This window comes from Aethalodelphis obliquidens, unplaced genomic scaffold (assembly GCF_003676395.1).
Source record: "Aethalodelphis obliquidens isolate GAN/ISIS:26980383/991018 unplaced genomic scaffold, ASM367639v1 scaffold6, whole genome shotgun sequence".
In the NCBI taxonomy this organism is placed as follows: Eukaryota; Metazoa; Chordata; class Mammalia; order Artiodactyla; family Delphinidae; genus Aethalodelphis; species Aethalodelphis obliquidens.
This window is the reverse complement of record NW_020837950.1, coordinates 57938839-57954214: the sequence shown is the minus strand read 5'-3', so window position 1 is coordinate 57954214 and position 15376 is coordinate 57938839. Positions and strand designations below refer to the sequence as shown.

The window sequence follows — 15376 nt, the reverse complement described above, 5'->3', positions numbered from 1 at the left end:
GAAACCAAATTGTTATTACTGCAACTATTCCTGCGATTCCCTTAAAGTCTTCAATGTCCCAGCAAAGGCAGGAAATGAATGTGAAGGAGCAGAGGGGACAGGGGTTCACGACAAGTATATGAATTCCTTTTTACTGCAGGTTCCTAATCCTTAAGGTACGGGCTACCAGTGAACGTACAGGATCAAAGCAGATTCAAGGGAGAAAGAGACATTTAAAAAATGGTAAATGCTAAATAATGAGGAAAATATTATAATAAAGATATTTAATCTGATAAAAAGAGATGTCTAATGTGGTTTTATTTGTGTCTCTACATTTTCCTTTAAGAAGGAAAAATGTCAAAAAATGTTCTTACAGTTTTGAAGACCAGACAGAGCAAGAGGATGTGGATTTGAATTAAATCAGAGAGATTTCAGTTAAACTTAAGAAAAAAACATTCTTCACCATCGGAGATAAAAACCACTACAAACAGTTACAGAATTTCCATCCCTAGAGACCTTCGAATGGATTATTATTTGTGCTGAATATTTTGGAGTATTCCCTGCTAAAAAACAAATAAATCCTTTTCAAACCCTATGGTTTAAAAATATCTATCTAGCTAAAGATATAGATATATATAGACCTGCATTGCACATGGTAATGGATAGCTGTATATAATATCCTAAAATGTTACTTTGAATTTTTATCAAAATTCTAATGCTAAATAAACAGTTTTTAGATCCTGCTTATTTTAAGCACAAATACTGTATCAAAAGCATTTCCCCATGTTACTTAATGTTCTCTGAAAACATTAATAGTCCCTCATTTGGTGGTTTCAGTTTTTTCTTTACTATAAACAACTGTGTGATGAACATTCTTGAACATAAACGTTTTTGAAACTCTTTTTTGTCTGTTGCCCTCCAGAAAATGTGTACCAAGTTTCACTCCAAACAGAGCTACCTACTTCACTTCACCCTCAATTGCTCTAAGACTAACATGTATAACCTCTTTGTCTTTATGTTTAGCAGGGAAATAGTATCCCATTGTTGTTTTAATATGCATATCTTTGATTACCAGCGAGGCTAGAGAGTTTTTTAATAAGTTCATTCACAGCCAGCTTTATCCTGAAAAACTTTTATAAATAAAAGCCAGCCTTCTGAAGAGTCCTCTACTTATTTGTCTCTGCAGAGACCCTTGAGCAATAGTCTTAATTCAAATTTAGCGTCACAGCACACCTTTATTCACAAAAGAATGACCTTAGCCTTTATAGAAACTCTCATGTTTAATTTAAAATATTTAATTGTTTTTTCTTTATTAAATAATATTTCTAGAACAATTAATGAGGGCACCAGTAAAAATAACCTAGATAGAACATTACCTGTATTAGAACATGCTTAAAAGATAATTTTGAAAAGTTCAAATCCTAAATGGAGTATATACATTTTAATAACAGGAAGCTATTATTTCTATTATCTTATAATTATTAAACTCTAGACATCAAACATGAGCTTTAATGAACAAAATTCTGCCATTTTTTGGTCACTCATCCTTAAATAACCATCAGGGTAGGGAGTTTTTCTCTCTATTCCTCAATATAAAAACTATAGGAGCTTTAAGCCATGATGGAGTAACTAGAATCAAAATAGCTCTTCCTCTCTCCAAAATAATTATAAAATTGAACAAAATAAATGTTTCCAGGAAATGGTCAACAGGCAGTACAAGACAGTAATCCCAGAGGGAATATTCAAAATTTCCTCACCAAAATGAAGAGAAAGGGAGTCCAAGCAGACCATGGTATTTTGGCTAAGCTGAGAAAGCAGAGAGCAGAGATTCAGGGCAGCTAGAATGGCTGGGATTTTCAGGGCAAGGCCACTGGACAGGAGGGAGCTGTGCAGGAGGAGGGCCTTGGAAGTCTGTGTGGGAGTCTCCAATGAGTCTGTCTGAGGGTTGTGTTGTAGACACAGGGTGAGTGAGTGATCTCACTCAAGGCTTACCAGATAGCAGCTGCTAGAGTTGAGAACAAAACAAAGATACTAGAAATTGAAAGCTGATGGGGGATGTGAAAGCCCCAGCCCTGCCAGAATGGAGATATCTAATTAACACCCCATTAACACCCTTGGAATTCATCTGAAACAGTGGAAGTCCATGTGTTAGTAAAACCTACTGTAAACCTGCTTTAACCAACCTAAAATCTAGCCTAGGCAAGATCTGTAGGGAAGAGAGAGATTAAGTTTTACCAATTAGAGGAGCTTCAGATATACTTTAAACTTTCCAAAGATACAAGTTCAAGGTAATTGGCCAAAACTGAACTGCCTGCAAACACAAGAATTAACATACTTTACAGAAAGATAACAGAATCCAGAGTCTTTACAACCATGTCAATAATTATATTAAGTGCATATGGACTAGACACCCCAATTTAAAAGCAGACATTGTCAGACCAGATAAAAATGCAAAATCCAACGGTATACATATTAAATGTAAAGAAATAGATAACTCGGGCATAAAAGGTAATTAAAAAGTCATACAAATAGTGAATGTAAGAAAGCTAGAGTGGTTATATTAATATCAGACACAGTAAACTTCAAGAAAAAGAGTATTATAAGAAATAAAGTAGGATATTATATAATAATAAAAGAAGTTTGTCAAAAAGACATAACAATCTTAAATACGTATGCACCTAACAACAGAACACCAAAATTCATGAAGCAAAAACTGACAGGCTCAAAGGGAGAAACAGGCCAATCCACATGTTCAGAGATTTTAATACTCCTCTTTCAGTATACTTGATAGAACGAGTATAAACAAACTCATGATGGGTATAGATTATCTAACTAGCACAATCAATCACATTAACCTAATTAACATTTACTGACACTACACCCAACAACTGCTGAAAACACATTTGTTTTCCAGAGCACATAGAATGGTCACCAAGATAGACCCTATGCTGAGCCATAATATAATTCAATGAGTTTCAAAAAGTTTAAATCTTACAGCAAACGTTTTCTGGCCACAATGGAAAAGAAATAACATTGAGTGCTTATGTGGGCAGGTAATGAAAAAGCATTCAAGATAATTGTGTCTAGGAAAAAAAACATTCATCAAGATTAGGATGAGCAGCGAAAATAATTTATGTGAAAAGAAAGAAGAACTAAAAAGACTGAGAAGTCTTAGAAAGAAGAAAATGATAACAATCAGAAAAAAAGAGAGGTTCTATGAAGGAGACACAAGAGGCTTTATTTTTATTCTTCTCAAAGTGATCCCAGTAATGAGACAGCTGTTAGCAATGCAGGTCACTGGACCCTCTAGGTTCTTCAGGAACATTTTTAAATGAATATCTTTGAAGTTTTATCAGTGTTCCTGAATATGGGAGACCTGGGGCTCTTGCTAAACTACAGATTCCTATTGAATACATCTGGGCTGGGGCCTGACATTATGCATTTCTAAAAAGGCCCCACTTGATGCTGACACTGCTAATCTGTAGACATTTTGTGTAGGAAGCTTTAGAAGAGACTATGTCTTGCCGTCTGCCCATCCAATCATGTAAAAAAATTGAATCACATGGGCAAAGCCAACCATATTTTCTCATTCTGCAGCCCTTTCATCATTAATTAAAGCTGATTTTATAGAATGCATAAAATATATATTTTAATGTGTCTGAATCTTTAAAGTGATTTTTAGCACAAACAAGGAAAAAATAGGAAAGAAATGGGGAGGAGATAGCTGAGCATGGAGCAATTGGTGAAACAAAAATAAAGTAGGAAATTAGGTAGAGTGGCCCTTTATTTCCTATGTCTTGTAATGGGGACAACACTCCCTACCATTATTTTCCAGGAGAAGGACTTTGGGTTTCTCAGGTGGCAAATCCGATGTAATTAAAAATACTTAAAATTTGCACTCATGAGATATGTTATAGGCAAACAAATTTTTGATAAAATTGTGAAGAAGATGTGACCATATGAAAAAGGATCTATACATATCTCCTGGAGAGAAATTTGATGGCTACTAGACTCCTGCAGGACTTGATGACCAGCTGAGGGAAATGACAAAGAGAGATCCTTTGAAACTCACAGCATAACAAAAGGAGGTGTATAGTACAATAAGCTCTTTGGTCACTGAAAGACTGTATCAATGCACTCCGCTTTTTCTTTCATGTCAGTTACCATGGAATTTAAAACCAAAATTTATATTAATTCAAACCATGCCAATTGTATTCTTTCCTTCAGTCATAGATTCATTCAACCAATGTTTGATAACACCTAGTGGTTGCAGGCATGGTATTTTTACAACAGCATTTATCTAAAAAAGAGTTCATGTTCCCCAGAAATTCTTTTCCAAGTAAGGTAATTTTTAACTTTTATTTGGAAATAAATTTAGACTTACAAAGAAATTGCAATAGTACAAAGAGCAGCATATGCCCTTTACCCAGATTCTCCTATCGTTAACATTTTGCCCCATTTTCTTTATCATTCTCAACCGTTTGAGACTACATTACATACCTCATGGACCTTTACCCTAGACGCTTCAGTATGTGTTTCCCAAGAATAAGGATATTCTCTTACATAGCCACAGTCCAGTTACCAACTTTAGTAAATTTAACATTGATGCAATATTCTAGCTAATCTATCATCTGTATTCCAAATTTGTCACTTGCCCCCAAAATGTCTTTTATAACATTTTTTTCCTTCAGAACTGAATTCAGTCTAAGGTTAGGTGTTGTATTTAGTTGTCATGTTCCTTTAGTGTCATTTGATTTTGAAAATTCCTTTAACCTTTCTTTGTCTTTTATGACATCGACATTTTTGAAGAATTTATTCTTTTCTTTTTAATAGAATGGTCTTTAGTTACAGTTGTTTGATATCTCCTCATGATTAAGCTCAGATTATGCATTCCTGGCACAAATTTAATATAAGTGATGTTATGTCCTTCTCAAGGTATCACATCCAAAAAAGATAACACTTTTTAAGTAAAAAGAGAAAACAAAAAACATAGGTCTTAATAGACTAAATATACAATATAAGAATAATCTCCTGTTAATTTAATATGCTTTTTCTAAATGAAGTAAAATGTTTTTATTACATAAAATAACTCTTTATGTTTAGAACAAGTAAGCAAGCCAACATTTTATGCATATATTTTCTGAGATTTTCTGTTGACTACCTTTTCTGTGATTTTGTTTTATCATCAAGCATTCAATAGCTGTGGGCTATTCAGTAGCCTACGATAGCTGTAGGAGTGAAACATCCAGAATTATTTTTATAATATTCATTATATTACTTCAAGTGAGTTTTCAAAAATTGTCTTCTTTTTCAAGTATATTTGAAATTAAGATATCCAAAATGAAAATATTTGCATTTGCCCCCATGTCACTGGCTTTTTTAATCATAACCTTCACTGAATTAAATGAGCCATTTAGGTCTTGTTGCAACAGACATTAACACTTTGTCTCTGAATTGACACTAAAACTACCATTAAATATGGTATGATTTCATGAGACTGAGGCTCTGGTTCACTACACGTCTGTATTACAGATGAATTCTAGAGAAAAAGTGCATCCTGACAGATGGTTTCAGTTCATTGTACTTTTTCTTAAAGAACATTTGTTTTCGATTTGTCTATAAATAATGAAAGAAAACACAGCTGAGGAGCCCAGTGTGATTTTCATAGAAGGCTCATTTTTGGAAATCTGATAAGCTTATAACCACATATGTTTAAAATCATTCTAGTATAAAATTAAGAAACTTGGGGTGGGGGAATCCTACTTGTCAGGCAACTCAATGTTTATCTATCGATTACTTAGCACTATTTGTCAAACATTTTGTGTTTTTAGAAATTTTAGGGAAAAATTTAAATACATGTTAAACTTAACAATGCTTTTTAAAAAATTTGAGCATGTAGATAATTATTTATGAATCATACTTTAAGGTTGTAAGTACATAGGCAAATAGAAACAAAAAATGTATGTGTTAATAATGTAGAATAAGAGAATTCTGCATGTGCACATGGACACGCTGGAAATAGAGAAACACATTTGCACATGTGGGCACAGTGGGCATAGGTATGTTTGCATCTTTAAGAGGATCTGTCTTATACAATTCTTCTTAGAAAGGCATAAACTTAGCAATACAAATCAAACAAAAAAAGAAATTTGAAAAGGTCTTCAAAAAAAAAAAAAGGTCTTCAAGATAAAATATACTTTTCTTTCGGGCAACAATCTAGCCAACAGAATTTAATTTTATGTGTTCTATAAATTCTTCAGTAGATAACAATTGCGACCAAATCCTTACTTATGTCAGACATAATGTTCTGCTGTGGAAACTCAACAAGCAAATTCCAACCGGAAATAAGTTTGTTACATGCATGTATTAATCATTCTGGAAGGTAGTGTGAGCAACTCAAATCACAGTTTCGTTAAATTAATTTCGAGCTGAATTTCAAACACTGAATGAGATATTTAAGAGCCTTCGGTAAGAATTTAAACAATAGCTTTAAATAGTTTAAGAGAACTATTCTTTAGCATACATTTTTATTAATATTATGCCTCCTACTATCCAGTTTATAAAGGTAAACTTTAACAGACCACAGTGACAAAATACACACTTCACATTAATGTTCAAAACTAAATCTAAAAATTTCTCTTCATCAACTTTGAGTAATACATTTAGGACTGGAAGAAGCCAAAAGAGTCCTTCCTTGGTTTCTACCTATTGCTCTAAGAAAATATACATAAGCTAAAAGCTCTCCTTCAGAACTACCCAGCATGTCATCTGTCCCTTGGACATACAAAGATAATCCAAATGCATGATTCCCCCCAAATTGAAATCCTAGATAAACATGGCGTACTTCACAATTCTTTTTTTTTTTAAGGATTTTTTAAAAATTTTTATTGGAATATAGTTGCTTTACAACGTTGTGTTAGTTTCTGCTGTACAGCAAAGTGAATCAGCTATGTGTATGCATATATCCCCTCTTTTTTGGATTTCCTTCCCATTTAGGTCACCACAGAGCACTGAGTAGAGTTCCCTGTGCTACACAGCAGGTTCTCACTAGTTATCTATTTTATACATAGCAGTGTATATATGTCAATCCCAATCTCCCAATTCATCCCACCTACCCCCTTTCCCCCCTTGGTGTCCATACATTTGTTCTCTATGTTTGTGTCTCTATTTCTGCTTTGCAGATAGGTTCATCTGTACTGTTTTTCTAGATTCCACATATATGTGTTAATATACTATATTTGTTTTTCTCTTTCTGACTTACCTCACTCTGTATGAGAGTCTCTAGGTCCATCCACATCTCTGCAAATGGCACAGTTTTGTTCCTTCTTATGACTGAGTAATATTCCATTATATATATGTACCACATCTTCTTTATCCACACCTCTATAGATGGACATTTAGGTTGCTTCCACGTCCTGGCTATTGTAAATAGAGCTGCAATGAACATTTTGGTACATGACTCTTTTTGAATTATGGTTTTCTCTGGGTATATGCCCAGTAGTGGGATAGCTGGGTCATATGGTAGTTCTATTTTTAGTTTTTTAAGGAACCTCCATACTGTTCTCCATAGTGGCTGTATCAATTTACATTCCCACCAACAGTGTAAGAGGGTTCCCTTTTCTCCACACCCTCTCCAGCATTTATTGTTTGTAGATTTTTTTGATGATGGCCATTCTGACCTGTGTGAGGTGATACCTCATTGTAGTTTTGATTTGCATTTCTCTAATAATCAGTGATGTTGAGCATCTTTTCATGTGCCTCTTGGCCATCTGTATGTCTTCTTTGGAGGAAATGTCTATTTAGGTCTTCTGCCCATTTTTGGATTGGGTTGTTTGTCTTTGTGATATATTGAGCTGCATGAGCTGTTTGCATATTTTGCAGATTAATCCCTTGTCAGTTGCCACAATTCTTTTAATAAAGAATTACTCTTTGGTCAAAAGGTACAAACTTCTAGTCATAAGGTAAGTAAGTTCTGGGGAAGTAATATTCAGCATGGTGTCTACAGTTAACACTACTGTACGGCATACTTGAAAGTTGCTATGAGAGTGAATCTTACATATTCTCACCACACACACAACTGAACTTACCTGAGGAGACGGATGTGTCAACTCGTCTTATTTGTGAATCGTTTTGCAGTATATACATGTATCAATTCATCACACTGAACACCTTAAACTTACACAATGTTATGCTACTTATCTCTCAGTAAAGCTGGGAAAATAATTAATTAATTTTTAAAGAATCACTTTACAGTGGTCATCAGACTAACTGCCTTTTTTAAAGACTTCTCGCATACCATTTCTAAAGCCAAATGAGTGGAAACTGGTCAAAGCTGAGAGAAAGGTGAAATCTGACAACTCACAGACTCAACCTTGCTGTTATTGATGGAGAAACATATGAAGGCATCCTTTGTCATAGTAGTTTTCTTTAGATTTTGCACATTTTTGCCAAAGAATCACTGAGATACAAATGTCACACGAATGAGTAAGACAGAGGATTTCCTTCTGAACACAATTGACAGAACAGGTGCTGTCTAAAATGGAATTTATCCAACCGCCAAGGAAGGATGCACTTCACATTTGTCAAAGGTTACTCACATTTCTCATCAAACACGAAGAAGCTGCTTGTACCATAAAATAGAAAATGTCGGAATTTGGAGAATGGCAGAGGAGTTAGGAATGTGGACGTGGGAGCCAACCATCAAGTTTAAATTCTAAATTTGCTGTTAATTTGCTGTGTATTCTTGGGCACTTAGTTTCCTTTATCTGTACAATGAGAATCATACTACTTACCTCTAGAGTCATCATGAAGATTAAAGGAACTAGTGTACGTGAAGTACTTAGAACACTACCTGGAACAAATCAGTGCTCAAAACTATTCCTTATTATTATCTTCTTTCCTAGAGCAACACAACATGAGGGAACACATTAGCCAAAATCTTCTTTCACCAAAGATTGGCAATTTGATTTCTCGCAGTTGGCCTGATCCCGGCATGTCTATTCAGCCAGTCTTACCTTCACGAAGAGCTTTATTGTTGTTGTTGTTGTTACTATTTTTATTAAAATCATTGTTTGGCTTGATCTCATCTTAATAGGCAAAGCACACAACTCTAAAACAATGTTGGGTCTATTTAGTACAATCTCCATTTTAATCAGTTTCCACAGTGTTTTATGTTGATCAGGCCACAAACAGCTACTGAGTATTGAATCAGCTCTTAACACTCTGCAAGGCACAGTGAGAAAACATTTCGGAGGCTTCCGGTCTTATTAAAGAGGCTAGATTTAATGACCTGAAATGATTAACGAACAGCCCCTTCAATACTGTCCTTGGTCACATCCTCCTTGCTTCAACTTCCTCTACCACACTAGGTACAAAGTCTGGATTTCCACAGCTTTTTGTTTCCTCTGTTTTTCTCAGTCCCAGAACTTCTCTGCCTCGATGGTAAGCAAGTTCAAGTTCACCCACCCTTACAAGACCCTTGCTGCCGCTCAGTATGTTTCTTCATCTTTTAAATCCTTTTCACACTTCCTAAAACTGCTCTAATAATGGGTATACGGAAGGAAATACAGGTTCTGCAATCTTGGACTTGGAGTTTAATATGAGCCTATAAGTAAGTGTGTTACTATTTAAGCCTCAATTTCCTTATCAGCAAAATAGGTAGAATAAAGACTTTATAGTGCTGTTGTGGAGCTTAAAAGAGAGTGTATGTGAAGTGCCTACACAGTACCTCCATCACAGAAGACACTCAACGGCTTCTTCAGGCCCTGCCATCCCTCGCACTCAGAAAACCCCCTGGGGTACCACTTCACTGAGGAAACAGAAACCATTTTGCATGAGCGGTCTCTTACTTTGATTTAAACTTTCAAAAACCATGGCTCTCCATTCCTCTCTTCTCCTTTCCCTCCTGCCTTGCGGGAAGACAGATCTCTCCCATCCAGAGCTCACACCTCCGCTCGCTCCCTAACTTATTTAGCAGGCATTATCACCTGTTTATTTTGTGCCAGGAACATTCACGGTACTAGTGATTCAGAGGGGTGCTGCCTTCAAGAGCTGGGGGCGGGGAGAGGGACAAGCAAACAGGGTCACAACACAATGAGGTCCGCATAAGGAGGGCCAGGAACTTAAGAGAACAACAGCAACAAAACAAAACAAAACCAGCTAGCAAAGCAATTTGATTTTCCGTCCTTCGATCTCATCACACCAGAAGATAAAACCACCTAAAAATGAAACTTTTGCCTTCTAGGGTCCACTCACCTGGATTCTGTTTACAGTTTAAGAACACAGCAGATTCACCAGTGTCACAAGGCCCTGGGAACCAGCACCTGTGGGCACAAATGAACACCTTAGCCTTTCCAAGCTTAGACAACCTGCTCGACCCACCACTGAACATTCCTCTCTGATTTATTCAGCAGTGACACCCATCCCTACCTGCATCCCTGTCCCCTACACACACGCACGTGTGCACACACACACACACACACACACACACACACGCCCCTGCAGGGACAAACTTCAGTAGTCACCTCAACCCTCACATATACCCAGTTACACATCACATTCATTCATTCCATTACTCATATGCAGAAAATAGTCACTCAACTTGCTTTCTCAACCCCCAAGCTGCTTTCTCTGACACCTCCAGTCCTTTACTTCTCCTGGCTTTTGATACTCTGACTTCAAATAGCCACATGCATGCCTCCCCCAGTGTCCTCCACATGAGCTGAGTGTCCTGTTCGTAACCAAAGTTCGTAAGTTTTCATGATTGCTGCCTCTGCTTTCTCTCCTAAGGCATTCATAAGGTGGCTTCTAACCCTATACTTTCAAAAGCCCACAATGGTCTTCCAGTTTACAGATGCGGTGGTCTATTCTCAGGCGTCCTTTTCTCTGCAGTGAACCTCTCTGAGGATTTTTTTTGTCTTTGTTTGCTCCATCCTCCTTTCTGCCCTGTCTCCTTTTTTATTTTTTAAATAGAACAATGCTTACCCTATTGCCATCTACTTCTAATCTCCTTCCTTACTTTCTCGTTTTCTTTCCCATCTCAGAAAATGAGTAGTTTCCAAAATCTAGTCCTTGTTGAGTGATCTTATTCATTTCCAGGCCTTCAGCTAGCACTCAATATCATTCCCAAATTTCCATTTCTAACTAGGGCTCACTCTGGAACCCAAGTCTTGCAACCCAAGCCACCTATGTGACATTACCAATGCAATGAACTGCAGTCATTTCAAACATCCCATCTAAAAAAGTTCACTACTTATACACAAAACCCCAGATTCTTCTCCTGGCTCCTCCATGTCTCCTACTCATCAAACTTGAAATCTCAGAGTGATTTTTCAATCTGTTAGCCTTTCCGAGCTTAGACAAATTTCCAAATCCTGTAAGTACTCCCTTGCCACTGTCTCGCACATCTGTCTCCACTTTGCTCTTCTCACTGTCTTCACCTCATCAAGGCCTTTACACACACCTAGAACACAGCAACTGTCTCCTAACCAGTTTCTCTGCCTCAGATATTCCATCCCCACCCGATCTGTCCCGTACGTTTCCTGTAAATGAGTCTTTCCACGTGATAATATCATCACCCTGCCCAAACTTCTTCCACGGCTTCCCCAAACATACACATATCTATAAGCTGATCATCAGGGCCTAACACACTTTTTAGATTCACCTGCCACAACTCTTCTCTCGGGTCAGACTGCTCCGTTAGCCAAGCTCCAAAACACTTTTGTACCTTTGGTCACCGTTCCCTAGAAGACAACACGTGTTCCCTCGCCATTTCACTTCTAGCCAAATACTCCCCATTTCTTCAAGGCTTGTTTCAAGCCCACCTCCCCCCGATTCTAAGATCACCCCCACTTCCAGTGATCTCTGAAGCATCCTGAATCCTAGCACTCTTTATCTCTCCCACTCACCTCTTCACTAGCTTGGTGGCTCCTTGTGAAGTCAGTTACATTTTTATATTTATCTCTTGGGTTTGGAGGTCTTTGAGGAAGAGTGTCGTGTTATCCTTTAGGAAGATTACTCTTGTGGTGGCTTGCAGGATGGATTGGGTGGAGATGGGTGGCTGCAGGTGAGGAAACCAGCTAGTAACCGATCCCAGGGTCAAGATGTAAGGTGACGAGAGAAGAGTAGAGATACATTTACTGAAGAGCTGCCTCCCAAACTGGATTTGGGAGCATAGTACAAAATGAAAGATAAAATGCATTTGTATTACAAGATTAGAGAACACCATGAAGGCTTTATTTCATAAGAAAAAAAAAAGAAAATTAGCAGGATTTTAGGAAAAAATAGTGAGAACATCAATATGGTTCACTTGGAGATTTTGTGGTCAATGTGTTGTCAAGGAAAACTGTTGATATTGAACTTTATAGTTTTACCAGTGTTTCAGTGTGAATTTTTCCCTCCTGGTTAACTTTAAAACAAATGCAGTATAATGGCAAATTACATATTTAAATTTGGTTAGGATCCAATAAGCAATTCTTTGTTTATTCCCTACTACTTCCTGTGATAGGAAATTATAATTCAACTCAAGCACTGTGAAAAGAACTGATTTTTATAGAACATTATCTTTAAATGATAATAAGCCTGAATGTACAAACCTTTTACTATTCAAATCATCTATATTCATTTAGTGCTTAATTCAGCTCCCCAGAGCATAATTGTTTGAAATTCTACTTTGGTAAATAGGCAAACCAAATCCAGTCGCTATGGTAATTTGGGCTTCCTTGGTTATATTTCCCACAGTTCTTTCATGTTAATAATTGTTTTCCCTACAGGTGAAATGTCAATGACACTGATTTTAGCATCCTGTATTTGCAATAGCTGATCCCTTATCAGAGCCCCTATTTTATCAATTGAAAAGTTCAAGGGAAGGTTAGCCCTGATATCTGTAGCAATGCAATGCAATGCTCCTGCACGTTTTTTTCTTTTCCTCTTTTCAGCTTTGCTGATTTTTGTGTTTATTTTCTCATGGTTTCAAAACTTACTCTACCAAATTCCCAAGTCTGGAGTTATTTTCTGTCACTGCAGTCATTGAAGCATAGTATTGTTTTGTTCGCCATCCGGAACATCCTCCAGTTCCACGCAGAGGGGAAGAAGAGGAGAAGAAAGGGGGAGCAGGTGCAGAAGTTCTATTCACAAGGGCACTGACCCTCAGCAGGGGCGTGACAGGGCTTTAAAATAGGATTAGACACCCAAACAAGAAAAAGGTCACACTTGACATTTCCACTGGAAATACCAATGCAAATAGAGCTGATCCTAGGAACATTTTTCACACATACACAGACACACATACACACACACACACAATTTTAGATAGGTCCAAGAGAAAAATGATGGATTTCAATTAATTATTTCCCTAAAAGCTCGAAAAAGCAACTATTGGAAACAAGGCTCGACAACAACAGCAAATATGATCAAAAAGCTCACTTGAAAATGTTTTTTCTTTTTTACTTATTTGTTATTTCTAAGGTTTGCTCTTTATCATGGGAAGAAAAATAAGAATGGAGTTGATGGGGAAAATGACATAATGATTTGGAATCTTTGATTATGTTGTATTCAAACTCATTTGTTTTTAAAAATTTAGTCCCTAATCATATCAACCCCATTTCTACCTGCAGTTGTCTCATCTGTCTTCTGCATAGTTGATGATAGATTAATAACTTTTTTCTGTCTATTTTCTATTTGTATATTCAAAAGTAGCTGACTGGAGCATCTAAGACCAAAGGAAAATTTGGAGACACCTAGAGGACGAAATCTATCTCATGCTGCTTCAGGATCCACCAATACATATTGAAGATTTCCAAATCATTCACCAGAAAGCAGATTGTCCATTGAACTCATAGCATTACTCTGAAGGACTCATGTACCTTCCAGCTTCAAAAACGTACATCTTCATTGGTGCAACTGAGATTGAGACATATGTGACCATTAACGATGCCCCCCAAAGTAAGCCAGACCAACATAGATTTATTCCCAATACAAAGAATTCTTGGAGGAACAAGTAAATTCTAGAGCCTTCATGAATACTGTCACCCAAAGCCAGTCCAAGAAAAATGTACCTGCTGTGTATACTCAGATGTTAACATATTAGATATATATTAAAGGAGGTTCACATATACACAAATTGTTAAGGTTCTTGAACGTTTGTTTATGGAAAACATGTAAGTCAATTCTACCACAGAGAAATTAAAACCCTTTAAATGAAGAACTTTCCTGACCTGTATGGTGGGACACGGGGGAGCAGGGCCAAACTCCACTCCCGTCCAGTGACCACAGGTTTTGAAATTGTCTGTCAAACTCAAATGATGTCCCGTGCAGTCTTTTATTAGTCAAAGTTATGTAGAGCTGTCACAGTATCTAACTGGTACAAGATTACCTGGGCTAAATAACTGAGTTTCAACCAAAAGTAAAAGCAGAAAAAAGAAAAAGAAAAAAGTAATCCTTCCATGGGAAGAGGTATGATTCCATTGTTATTTGAAATTATAAAAATAAATTCAAGGACTCTCATAAATACCTAAGTTAGCTCCTAAGGACTCCATATCTCAACCTACGAGACCTTCCATAAAAACTGACGCAGCTCCCACGAAGTCTGGCTGACTTTAGCCTGGTACATGCCTGACTACATTCTCGTCTCACAAGTTGAGTGTATTAATCTAAATTGCTCCTTTACTCTTAATGAAATCCAAGAACCTGTCATTGAGGAAAATATTCTTTATTAAAGATCAGCTTTAAGGTCACAATGGCAAGATTTTTTTAAAATCACATATGGTATTCAGAATGTGTGGATATTAACTGTAATGGAGACCCTGAAGAAAGTGAGACATAGACTTTAGCTTAAGATGAATTTTGGAAAGCTTCTTCTTTGCTGAAATTATTGTGATTTACCAGTCAAGAGAAAGAATTTGTGTAAATTACCTTTAAAAATATTCTAACAGCAATATCTAATTTTACCTTCCGATGTGTGGCAAAATAATCCACCGAAGTACTTATATGGCTATTACCACTGGAACCAATTAAGAGTTTAGCAGAAGATGCAATATTAAACTGAAATGTGACTTGGGACTCTTGATGACCATATTACGTAAAGAAGTTAAGGCAAAAATTCATAATTACAAGGATATCATTTATTTTTCTTTACTAAAGAGCTATAGGACTTTATGAGAAAATGTAAAATGTGTCTCGGGAGATACAGGGAGACCAGAAAAGAAGGGATCAGATCACCTATTCAAAACTCTTAGATTACATGGAAAGGGACGAGAATACATATTTTTTTTTAATAAATTTATTTATTTTACTTACTTATTTTTGGCTGCATTGGGTCTTCATTGCTGCAGACGGGCTTTCTCTAGTTGCAGTGAGCGGGGGCTACGCTTCGTTGCGGTGCACGGGCTTCTCATTGCGG

The 15376-nt window shown here is 36.7% G+C and overlaps 1 long non-coding RNA gene across 1 annotated transcript; it reads right to left on the bottom strand.

Moving 5' to 3' along the window:
• Positions 1 to 8771: 8771 nt before the first annotated feature.
• On the bottom strand, positions 8772 to 14287 carry LOC113618728 (uncharacterized). The gene is made up of 3 exons (XR_003432099.1): positions 11886 to 14287; positions 10234 to 10301; positions 8772 to 8878 (listed from the first exon to the last, which is right to left on the bottom strand). It is a non-coding gene; the product is annotated as an uncharacterized LOC113618728 (long non-coding RNA).
• Positions 14288 to 15376: the final 1089 nt, after the last annotated feature.